Here is a 12,656-nt window from a genome sequence, read left to right as displayed (position 1 = left end):
ATTGATTCGTTGAGGGGGGTAAAATCTTGCTAAGAATTTGTTCACCACATCTTCCCAAGTTGTCAAGCTCTCCTTTGGGAAAGACTCCAGTCACTTGGCTGCCTTATCCTTGAGTGAGAATGGAAATAAGAGCAGTCTATAGGCGTCAGGATGAACACCATTAGACTTCACTGTGTCACATATTCTCAGGAAGGTGGTTAAATGTTGATTGGGGTCCTCTTGGACACTCCCTCCAAACGAACAGTTGTTCTGAACAAGGGTGATGAGCTGTGGCTTCAGTTCAAAATTGTTGGCATAGATGGTTGGCTTTTGAATGCTACTTCCACAGTTTCCTGGGTTTGGATTGATGTAAGAGCTTAAAACTCTTCTATCCTCCCCAGCATGATTTGCTCGTCCTCTTCCGCCATGGTTGTGAGCTTCTTCTTCATGATGGTTTTCCATGTTTTCTTCCATGTTTGGTTCAAAGTATTCCTCAAAGTGTTCCTTCTCTTCTTCAGCACCAACTACACATTTTTCTCTTGCCTCCCTCCTTAGTCTAAGGAAGGTTCTCTCAGGTTCAGAATCAAAGGAAGTTGAAGCCCCGCTTCTTCTCCCTATCATACAACCAACAAGTACAAGCAAAGAGAATAGGTGTAGAAAGTATATCTGTCAGAATTACTGTTAGTGTGAGTGATGCAATATATCAAACAGTTAGTGGGTTAGTGAAATGAATGGTAAATAACAAAGAAAGAGTAGGGGGAAGGGACGAAGTTAACTAAAACAGAAAATAAATGACTCAAACAACAAAATTAAATCAAACAAAACAAAAATGCTCAATCTAGTTATCTTCCAATTTAATCATTGTTGATGCACAATCAATCCCCGGCAACGGCGCCATAAACTTGATACACGAAAAACTTGTCTCATAACAAATTTGCTTCGGCAAGTGTACCGAGTTTGTCGTCAAGTAAAAACTCACAATAGAGTGAGGTCGAATCCCACAAGGATTGATTGATCAAGCAACTTTAATTAGAGGAATGTTCTAGTTGAGCGAATCCAGGATTTGAGTTTAGAATTGCAGAAAATAAAATGGCAGGAAAGTAAATGACAGAAAAAGTAAATGCTAGAATTAAAGAACTGAAAGTAAATGACTAAAAGTAAATTGCAGAATTGTAAATGGGAATGGGAGAATTGCTCATAAAAGTAAGTAACAGAAATTAAAGAGAATGGGTAAGATCAGAAATGGGGAGTTCATTGGGCTTAGGAGATGTTGCATTCTCCGGATCAATTTCATTTTCATCTCTTCCTCAATCAATGCACTCATTGATCTCCTTGGCAATCTTAAGTGATTGAATTACAATTTCTTGTAATTCAATCTCTCAAATCTTGATCAATAGCCAATTCCTTGGTCAATTGCTCATGAGAAGAGATGAAGTATGGTCACTGATTATACCACATGCATTTCCCAAATCAAGTGTTGAGAGGATTATAGTCACATATCCATCCAAACCCAATTTGGTCCAGCATGAGAAAGCATTTCTAGCATGATCTCTTCATTCCTCTTTCAAGGTTCAGAAGAGATCCAAGTATGAATAGCTTCTTTTCCAAGATAATTACCCAATTGAATGAAGATCGAAAGCTTTCAAGTAAAATCAAGAGAAAAGAGAGAAGAAGAATAGTGAAAACTAGTATTGATCCATCAAATTACAACAGAGCTCCCTAACCCAATGAAAGGGGTTTAGTTGTTCATAGCTCTGGAAAATGAAAACAAAGATGGAGAATACATGATGATACTAGAAGTGCAGAGAAAGTAAATACAGAGAGTAGTTCTATGCCCAGAGGCTCCCTATAATTTCCAACTCCCCAAATAATTCAAAGCTACTCCTATATATACTACTCTTCTGTTCTTCTAGTTGATTCTTCAAGTCTTGGGTATGGGCCTTTGGATCTTGAGTTTGAAGTAGTTTCCTTCTTCATTGGGCTTAGCTTTACTTGCAGAGAGAAAGTGCGAAGTGGGCAGAGACTTTTAGCTCAGGAAGTTAGTGGTGTTAACGTTCAGTGAAAATGTGGGTTCGAGGACGTTAGTGACAATCACCTTTTTCACTAACGTTCCTTACCAAAGTTAAGAGTCACGTTAACTTCAACGTTAGTGGCACAAACGTTGCCACTAACGTTTCCACTATGTCCTTCGAACACGTTATTGGGACTCAACTTTCCCAGTAACGTTGAGAAGTCTCCCCATTCCCTACGTTGGAGTCCACGTTAATTTAGTTAACGTGGCTCTTTTAACGTAGGCTTGCCAACCTTCGAGAACGTTAGTGACACTTAACATTGTCACTAACGTTCCAATGTGCCCCTTAGCTCCCACGTTAGAGTCCATGTTAACTAGGTTAACGTGGCTTCTAACGTGGCTATGCTAGCCATCTCCAACGATAGTGACAATGTTGAATGTCACTAACGTTGGCTCATCATCCTTCTCCTCACGTTAACTTCCACGTTAACTAAGTTAACGTGGAAGTTAACGTGGCTTGTGTTGGCTCCTTCCAACGTTAGTGACAATGTTTGGTGTCACTAACGTTGTCGACAACCTTTCTTCTTCATGTTAACTTCCACGTTAACTAGGTTAACGTGAGAGTTAATGTGGCTTCTTGGGGATAGTGTGTGTTCATCCCAACGTTAGTGACAATGTTTGGTGTCACTAACGTTGTCGACCACCTAGTTTTTTCACGTTAGCTTCCACGTTAACTAGGTTAACGTGGGAGTTAACGTGGCTTCTTGTGACTTGGCCAACGTTAGTGAGAAAGTTGAATGACACTAACGTTGGCTTCCCCTTTTCTTCTTAACGTTAGAGGCCACGTTAACTAAGTTAACGTGGCAACTAACGTGGCCATTTATGAGCTTGGTCCAACGTTAGTGATAATGTTAAGTGTCACTAACGTTGGCTCCATTTCTTTTCTTCCACGTTAGAGTTCACGTTAACTAGTTAACGTGACTCTTAACGTGGGCAATGATGGCTTCTATAGCATTATTGGCAATGACTTTTCTCATTAACTTTGCAAGTTACTCCCATTCCACGTTAGTGTCAACGTTAGTGTAACTAACGTTGCCACTAATGTGGTTCTTCTTTGCTTCCTTTGTCCTGAAATCAAGCAATAAAGTGCATCAAAGTTCTAGTCCAAGTCATGGGAAATGCAACATCCAATTTGTCATTAAATTCATGCAAAATCCTCATAAAATCATGTAAAGTGCACAATGTATACTTGAATCAAGATGTAAGTAAATATCTACCCAAAACTAGCTTATTTCCTAAGTAAATGCATGAAACTACCCTAAAAATAGTAGAAAAATGTCAGTGAAACTGGCCAAAATACATTGGGAAATGTGCCATGCAACATTGAAAGAATGAGACCCTTGAAGACCGAACCAATCTCCCTCATAAAGATGATGATCCTTGTGCTCATCCCCTGCAGAACCCCATCCGTTCATCATACACCAACCCCATCGATCCACACCTTTCATCCACACACCACTTCCCTATATAAGTGATTCGCACTAAGTACACCCTTAACATTCCAATTTCACTCCCCACACTTCTCATTCTCGAAACCAAACACTCTTCCCCTTCATCACACCTTGTCCTAACCAACCGAATTCCTCATCTATCCGTACCTTCCACCCTCCTCACACATCAACTCAAACTTATGGCATCATCAAGCTCCAAGAGGCAAAAGAGGAAGGAACCAGTGGAGAGCATTCCTTTTGATGAGAAGAGATTCAAAACGGCATTCCATGAACTCGAACTTGAACGGATAAAGCTCAAGAAGATACTGCCTGAGTTAACGTTCCAAATTGACGAGGATGAGTGCCCACAAATTTGAGAGAAGATTGAACAAAGGGGTTGGCAAATGCTTACGAACCCGGAGGGGAAGATAAATGCAAACCTCATCAAAGAGTTCTATGCAAACGTGGTCAGAGAAGACAAAACCAAGGTCCCCACCTTCAAAAGTTACGTAAGAGGGAGAGAGGTGGATTTCAGCCCCAATGCTATAACAAGGACTCTTCAGTTGAAATCACCACATTTTAATGGGCTCGGTTATCAAGCAAGAGTAAGTAGGAGCCCTGATGATGATGAACTCGAACAAATTATGAATGACATATGTGTTATAGGAGCTGACTGGGAAATGTATGCGGATAAGAGGCCCAGGTTCATCAAGAGAGGAGACCTCAGCCCTGAAGCTAAGGGATGGTTTGAACTCGTGAGGAGATCTATCCTCCCAGCAGCAAACAATTCCGAGGTCAACGTCACTCGAGCTACTATGGTACATTGCTTAGTACAAGGTGGAGATATCAATGTGCACGAACTTATAGCTGAGGGGATTCAAGAGTCAGCTGAGAAGATTGATTCGGGTGCCAGGCTTTGGTACCCCAGCACCATCCTCAGACTGTGCACGAAGGCCAAGGTTGTCTTCGAGGATAGCAACCCAGATTGGTTAAATCCTGGGAGGCTAATTACGTTTCAGCGTCTAACTCATGTGACACCAGTCCAACAACAAAGAAGACCTCACATAGGAAAGCCAAAACCAAAAGGAGGAGCTCACCAAGAAGAGTCTCATCAGGAAGAACACCAACAAATAGAATATTATGACCCCACCAACATAAACCTGAATCACATTCATGGAGCCATTGAGGAACTAGCAAGGAGTTATATGGAGGGACAAGAACAACAACTGTATGTTCAAGCTCAAAGGATGGATCGTCAAGAAGAGCTCCTTTCTAATTGGATGAATCAACAAGGGGAGTGGCAGAAACAGCAAATGGAACATTATTCCCAACTCACTCAAGCCATCAATCAAGTGTCTGAAAGGCAAGAGCGTCAAGATAAGCGCCTTCAAGAACTCAACCAATGCCAGCTAGCTCAGACGAAGGCATTCAATGAGTTCAGTGTACTTAATGAAGGACGGCAACTACATAGGGAGGAGTTCAACATAAACACTCAAGCCAAGTTGAACTACATGTCTAGTCATATGTATAATGTACACTATGCTATCCCTACATATGATGAGGTCCAAAAAGATTTTGTAGAACAAGAAGAAAGGAAGGTGAAACAGCAGAAGGAAATATTAAAGAAGAAGATGGAAGATGCTGGCTTCTGGAAGAAGTTGATTGGAAAAAGCAAAGGAGGTGTGAGCTCAAGCGCAATAAGTAGACACAACGAGGACGAGCCAGAGGAAGAGCATGGGCAATCCCATGAGTAAAAGGTGGTGGAGTTCCCTATCTGTTCCACCTTTTTCAAGCTTTAAATAAGGAAAATCATGTATAAAATAGAACATGTTCCATGGTAGTTTAGAAATTTTTAATTCTGTCTTTAAGTCTTTCATTGCCTAGGTCTATGATTACTAGTCAAGTTGCCTATTTTCAATTCCATCCTGCTTATTGTGTTGCTTGTCTCCTTTTGAATCAAATAAAAAGAGAATGTTTGTTATCAAAGACCAGAGTGGAGTTCATATTGTGGAGTAAGTTCCTTAGTGTGTGATGTGGTCATAAGTTAGCTAAGTTGATTCACCAACAAGGGTGGAAAGACAACTATCTGTCCTGAATCATATGCTTGAAATACACCCCATAAGACTAGCTAAATAACAAGATCCTAATAAGAAAAAGGGGAAAAGAACAATAAGAGTTGAAAAAGAACGAAAAGTTAATAAAGAATGAGGCTAGGCACCAAGGGTTTGAAACTTGAGAGATGTGTCTGTGGTGCTCCTGTACCAAGGATCTGCTTGGATGAATAAGTTCGTAGGAGTGCTTCATCACTTGGTAACTTGGGTTAACTAACCCAGGATTATCAGCTGAAAGTCCACTATCAAGAGCAACCTTGCTACAGAACATTTAGTAACCCAAAGAGGTGCTGGACACCAAGGTCTCAAGAAAGAAAATAAACAAACCATGTGCCTGTGGTATGTATGTATGGGGGAAAGAGACATGAGGGAGTAAGTCCTTAGGGGTGTCTTAACACCTAGCACCTTGAATCAACTGGTTCGGGAGTGCTGGCTGAAAGCTTATCTTAAAGAGTCGCCCCCTCACAGAGCACTTAGCCTAAGAACACAAATAAGCCCAGAAAACAATAAAAGGATCAATGAATAAGAGTCTCATAGGGTGCAATTAAGTGAGTATTTCAGGACATGATAAAGGTCTGAAAGCCAGTGAAGGAATGAACCTAAGTTGCTATGCATGAAACCACCATAAAACCAAGGACATGACTTCCACAATAATGACTCATTTATCTTGGAATTTCATTCATCATTCTCTTGTTCCAGTACTTGCTTAGGAACAAGCAAGCTTTAAGTTTGGTGTTGTGATGCCAGGGCATTTTGGCCAGTTTCACTGACCTTTTCTTTACTATTTTAGGGTAGTTTCATGCATTTTCTTAGGAAATAAGCAAGTTTTGGGTAGAATTTCACTTACATCTTGATTTAAGCATACATTGAGCACTTTACACGATTTCATGAGAATTTTGCATGAATTAGATGACAAATTGGATGATGCTTGTCTCATGATGTTGATTAGAACTTTGATGCACTTTATTGCTTGATTTCAGGACAAAGGAAGCAAGAAAGAGCCACGTTAGCAGCCACGTTAGTCTAACTAACGTGACCACCAATGTGGAATGGGAGCTAGCTTGCAACGTTAATGAGAAAAGTAATCACCAATAACGTCCTCGAAAGCCATCATAGCCCACGTTAAGAGTCACGTTAACTAAGTTAACGTGAACTCTAACGTGGAAAAAAGAAATAAGGCCAACGTTAGTGACACTCACCTTTGTCACTAACGTTGGACCAAGCTCATAAGTGGCCACGTTAAGAGCCACGTTAACTCAGTTAACGTGGACTCTAACGTTGGGAAGCAAAAGAGAAGCCAACGTTAGTGACACTCACCTTTGTCACTAACGTTGGCCAAGCTACAATGAGCCACGTTAGTTGCCACGTTAACTTAGTTAACGTGGAAGCTAACGTGGAGAAAGCAAGTGATCGCCAATGTTAGTGACACTTACCTTTGTCACTAACGTTGGGATGTACCACCACAAGTCATTATGAGCAATGTTAGCTCCCACGTTAACTAAGTTAACGTGGAAGCTAACGTGGATAAAGGAGATGATAAGAAAACGTTAGTGACACTCACCTTTGTCACTAACGTTGGAGATGGCTATTATTACCACGTTAGAAGCCACGTTAACTTAGTTAATGTGGACTCTAACGTGGGAAGTAGGGGCACCTTGGAACGTTAATGACAAAGGTTAGTGTCACTAACGTTCTCAAAGAATTGGCAAGCCTACGTTAAGAGCCACGTTAACTAAGTTAACGTGAACTCTAACGTAGGGAGGAAGGACTCTCAACGTTATTGGAAAAGGTGAGTCCCAATAACGTGTGCGAAGGACTAAGAGGCAACGTTAGTGGTCACGTTGGTGCCACTAATGTTGAAGTTAACGTGGATCATCCCTGGGTGAGGAACGTTAGTGAAAAAGGTGATTGTCACTAACATTCTCGAACCCACACTCTCACTTAACGTTAACGCCACTAACGTCCTGAGCTAAAGACCCTTCCTACTTCACACTTTCTCTCTGCAAGTAAAGCTAAGCCCACTGCAGAAGATAACTGCTTCAAACTCAAGATCCAAAGGCCCATATCCAAGACTTGAAGAATCAACTAGAAGATCAGAAGAGTAGTATATATAGGGGTAGTTTTGAATCAGGAAACAGCTTTTTGGGGGATTGGAAATTGAGAACTACTCTCTGTATAATTTACTCTGCACTTCTTGTTCTAGTTTTCATGATGTATTCTCCATCTTTGCTTTCCATTTCAAGAGCTATGAACAACTAAACCCCTTTTATTGGGTTAGGGAGCTCTGTTGTAATTTGATGGATCAAAACTAATTTTCATTACTCTTCTTCTATCTTTTCTCTTGATTTTACTAGAAAGCTTTCAATCTTCATCCAATTGGGTAGTTATCTTGGAAAAGAAGCTATTCATACTTGGATCTCTTCTGAACCTTGGAAGAGGAATGAAGAGATCATGCTAGAAATGCTTTCTCATGTTGGACCAAATTGGGTTTGGTTGGGTATGGTGACTATAATCCTACCAACACTTGATTTGGGAATGCATGTGGTATAATCAGTGACCATACTTCATCTCTTCTCATGAGCAATTCATAAAGGAATTGGCTATTGATCAAGATTTGAGAGATTGAATTACCAAGGAATTGCAATTCGATCACTTAAGATTGCCAAGGAGATCAATGAATGCATTGATTGAGGAAGAGATAAAAATGAACTTGCTCCGGAGAATGTAACATCTCCTAAGCCCAATGAATCCCCATTTCTGATCTTACCCATTCTCTTTAATTTCTGAAATTTACTTTCATGAGCATCTTCCCCATTCCCATTTACAATTCTGCAATTTACTTTCCGTCATTTACTTTCAGCTCTTTACTTCCAACATTTACATTTTCTGCTATTTACTTTCCCGCCATTTAATTTCCTGCAACTCTCAAACCAAATTCTGCTTCGCTCAACTAGAACATTCCTCTAATTAAAGTTGCTTGACCAATCAATCCCTGTGGGATTCGACCTCACTCTATTGTGAATTTTTACTTGACGACAATTCGGTATACTTGCCGAAGGAAAATTGTTGAGAGACAAGTTTCCGTGCAATCATTGATGAATAGATATCACTCTGTCCCCTGGAGAAAAATCTTCTGTGATGATTTTTTTGTTCCTCCAACCTCTTGACATTTTCTTCCTTCCTTCTTCTGGCGGTGCCTTATTCCTTGTGATCTCTTTGTCAGGAGGGATCTTGTTGCTTGTCTCATGTGGGAGCTGTGTCCCTAGCTCCTCTTTAATTTCTTCAGTCTGTAGCACCACCTTTACTTCTTTCTTCTCTTTCAGGCATGACCTTGGATGTTCTGGGGGTAATTTATTGGGTGCTTCTTTCAGGTTTGTATCTCCAGAATCATCCTTCATGCAATCCATGTGGTCATCCTTCAGATCTTTGTTCTCTTGTTTAGATTCATATGAGGGCTTGAAGACATGAAAAGTGAGTTGTTCATCATGTATTCTCAATATCAATTCTCCCTGCTCAACATCTATGAGTGCTCTGGCTGTGGCTAAGAATGGTTGAAAGAACTGAAGATTGATGGTTTAGAAGTTATAGTAAACTCTCGTTGCAAGTATAGTTACTAAACCAAGCAATCAACCTTTCTTACAAACGTTTTGGTTGTCACAAGTAACAAACCCCTTTAAAATTGATAACCGAGTATTTAAACCTCGGGTCGTCTTCTCAAGGAACTGTAGGGAAGTATGTTCTTATTATTGGTTATGAAGATTGTAAATTAGGGTTTTTTAAGATGAGGAACAAGTAACTTAAATTGCAATTGAAATAAATAAAAGACTGTAATTTAAATAAATAACTGTAAAACACACTTTTGGCAAGGTATGAGAAATTAGAAGTCCTATCCTAGTTATCCTTATCAATGATGATGAAAATTGAATCTTAATTCCACTCAATTAGTCTTTACTTAAAGTAAAGAAAGGTCAAGTGACTAATTAGTTTGATCTTCGAATCCTAGTTAATCCCTAAGGAAAGATTGGGATTATTGAAGTTCAATTCAATTAGCAAAGATAACGATTATCAATCATGTTGAGTTTGATAACTCCTGAGTTACTGATTTCTTAACCAAGACCAAAAGGGAAAAAGTAAATTTACTGGAATAAAAATGTCTTCAGATGGGAATAACAATAATGTAAATAAAAGAAAGCAATAATAAACTGAAATACCTCAAATAACATTAATTCAAAGAGTAATCTGTAACATAGAAGAATTCATAAATAAAATTGGGAAAATAATAAAAAGGAATATTGAACCTGATAAAAAGAGATAATCCTGAAAGCGCATAAAATCCTAAATCTAAATCCTAATCCTAAAGAGAGAGGAGAGAATCTCCCTCTCAAAACTAAATCTAAATCATGGAAAACTAACTAATTGGAGACTCTCCTTGAATGGATGCATTCCCCCACTTCATAACCTCTGGTCTATGCTTTCTGGACTTGGATTTGGGCCAAAAAGGGATTCAGAATTCGCTATGAGCGTTTTCTGCAATTTCTGGTGCGTGGCCTCTGTCACGCGTCCGCGTGGGTCACGCGGTCGCGTCATTCGGAGTTTTTCTTGTCACGCGGTCACGTCAGTCATGCGGCTGCGTCATATGTGTTTCGCTCGAGGCGCACGGTCGTGTCAGTCATGCGGCCGCGTCAATGCCTTTTCGCGCTGGCATGCGGCCGTGTCGCCCATGCGATCGCGTGGCTGCCAGTTTCTTCAAAAACCTGTTTCGTGCTTTCCTTCCATTTTTGTATGTTTCCTTTCCATCCTTTAAGTCATTCATGCCTTAGAAGATCTGAAACTACTCAACACACGAATCACGGCATCGAATGGAAATAAAGGGTAATCAAAATAATTATTTTTAAGCTTAGGAAACATGTTTTCACATACATCACATAATAAGGAAGGGAAAGTAAAACCATGTAATTAATATGAATAAGTGGGTGAAGGATTGAATAAATCACTCAGATTAAGCACAAAATATATCATAAAATATGGGTTTATCAATGGTCTTCCCAGAATGATTGGATGAAGATAGCTTTCTTCCATTTCAAGAACAGCAAAGTGTGTAGGGAGGAAGTACCTCCCTACCTTGACCAGTACATTTTCAACCACTCCCAGTGCTTGTTTCTGGGTTTTGTCAGCCAATTGAAGAGTCACATATGTGGATTTCAACTCATTGATTTGCAACTTCTTCATGAGAGATAGAGGCATTAGATTTATGCTAGCTCCAAGATCACAAAACCCTCTGTCAATCATGGTATCCCCTATAGCACAAGGGATGTGAAAACTCCCTGGATCTTTCTTCTTTGTGGGCAAGTCCTTCTGGATGAGAGCACTGCTCTCTTTAGTCATTACTACTATTTGCCCACCCTTTAAGGTACTCTTCTTGGTTAGCAACTCCTTCATGTACTTAATATATGAGGGCATCTGTTGGAGGGCTTCAATGAAGGGAATGTTGATATGAAGAGATGTAAATACATCTAGGAACCTGGAATACGTCTTCTCTTTTTCACCACCCCTGAGTCTCTGAGAGAATGGTGCTTTTGGCACATATGGCTTCAAGGTTTCCTTCTTTTGTGCAGAATCAATTCCTTGTTCTTTCTCTACCAACTTCTCCTTTAGAACCCCTTGGTTGTGCTCTGTTGGCTTGCTGATTTCTTCCTCCAAAGTCTCCTTACTTCTTAGAGTGATTGCCTAGCATTCTTCCCATCTCACATTATTTATTCCTCCTCTTGGATTCTTCTCAATGTCACTTGGAAAACTGTCAGTGGATTTAGGGATTTATTGAGATAGGTGTCCTACTTGAGATTCAAGCTTCTTGATGGCATCTCCTTAGTTCTTCATATTAGACCTTACTTCTTCTTTGAATGTTCCGTTGTCTTGAAAATGCTTACAAAGATTTTCAAGCAAGGCTTCAATCTGGGATAATCTATCCTCAGATGGTGGTGGTAGGTTGGGATTTGGGGGTTGAGAATGGCTATTTTGGGCTTGGTATGGAGCTTGGATAGAATTGTTGTATGGGGTTTGAGATGGCCTTTGATTAGTTTATTAGTAAGTGGGATTATTGTAATGGATGAGTTGTGAAGTCTATGATCTTGGTTCTGGTTTTGCTGGTTTTTCCACACAAAGTTTGGGTGGTTCTTCCAACTATGATTGTAGGTTTTGGAGTGTGGATCATAGGGTTATCTTGATGAGTTTTCAACATAATTGGCTTGCTCCCAATTTCCTCCTTCCTCTGCATTCACCTCTTCTTGAACTGGTGGTTGAGTATTGACTGCTACAACTTGGTTCCTCTCCATTTGCTTGGTGAGGTCTGCCAATTGATTGGTAATTAACTTTTTTTGAGCTAGCAGTGCATCCATGTGACTCAGCTCCATCACTCCTCTATTTGGGTTTCTATCAGAGGCATAGAAGTATTGATTGTTGGCCACAGTTTCTATGATGTCTATGGCCTCATCAATTGTCTTCTTCTTGTTGAGAGAGCCTCCTGAAGAGTGATCTAAAGCCTTCTTTGATTCTTGTGACAATCCTTCATAGAAAATGTGCAGCTGTACCCATTCATTGAACATGTCCGGAGGGCACTTTCTTGTCAACTCCTTGTAACTCTCCCATGCTTCATATAGAGTTTCTCCATCTTATTGCCTAAACGTTTGTACCTCAGCCCTCAACCTGTTAACTCTTTGGGAAGGGTAAAATCTTGCCAGGAACTTATTCACCACCTTTTCCCAAGTTGTCAAACTCTCCCTTGGAAAGAACTCTAACCACTTTGCTGCTTTATCCCTGAGAGAAAAGGGAAACAAAAGAAGTTTTTAGGTGTCAGGGTGAACACCATTGGCCTTTACAGTGTCACAAATTCTCAAGAATGTGGTTAGATGTTGGTTTGGATCTTCTTGAGCATTTCCTCAAAATGAAACAGTTGTTCTGAACAAGGGTGATTAGCTGTGGTTTGAGCTCAAAATTGTTGGCATGTATGGTTGATAAACCACTATTTTATGGTTTATATTGTGTTTAATTGTGTGGTTTTATCATGAT

General features: G+C 40.1%; 1 non-coding gene across 1 annotated transcript; it reads left to right on the top strand.

Moving 5' to 3' along the window:
- Positions 1-12,191: 12,191 nt before the first annotated feature.
- Positions 12,192-12,295, top strand: LOC148551146 (small nucleolar RNA R71). The gene has a single exon (XR_015893027.1). It is a non-coding gene; the product is annotated as a small nucleolar RNA R71 (small nucleolar RNA).
- Positions 12,296-12,656: the final 361 nt, after the last annotated feature.

This window comes from Arachis ipaensis, chromosome B7 (genome assembly GCF_059453495.1).
Source record: "Arachis ipaensis isolate K30076 ecotype BB chromosome B7, ASM5945349v1, whole genome shotgun sequence".
Taxonomy (NCBI): domain Eukaryota; kingdom Viridiplantae; phylum Streptophyta; class Magnoliopsida; order Fabales; family Fabaceae; genus Arachis; species Arachis ipaensis.
The sequence above is the reverse complement of the archived record's forward strand: the minus strand, read 5'-3'. Positions and strand labels throughout refer to the sequence as shown.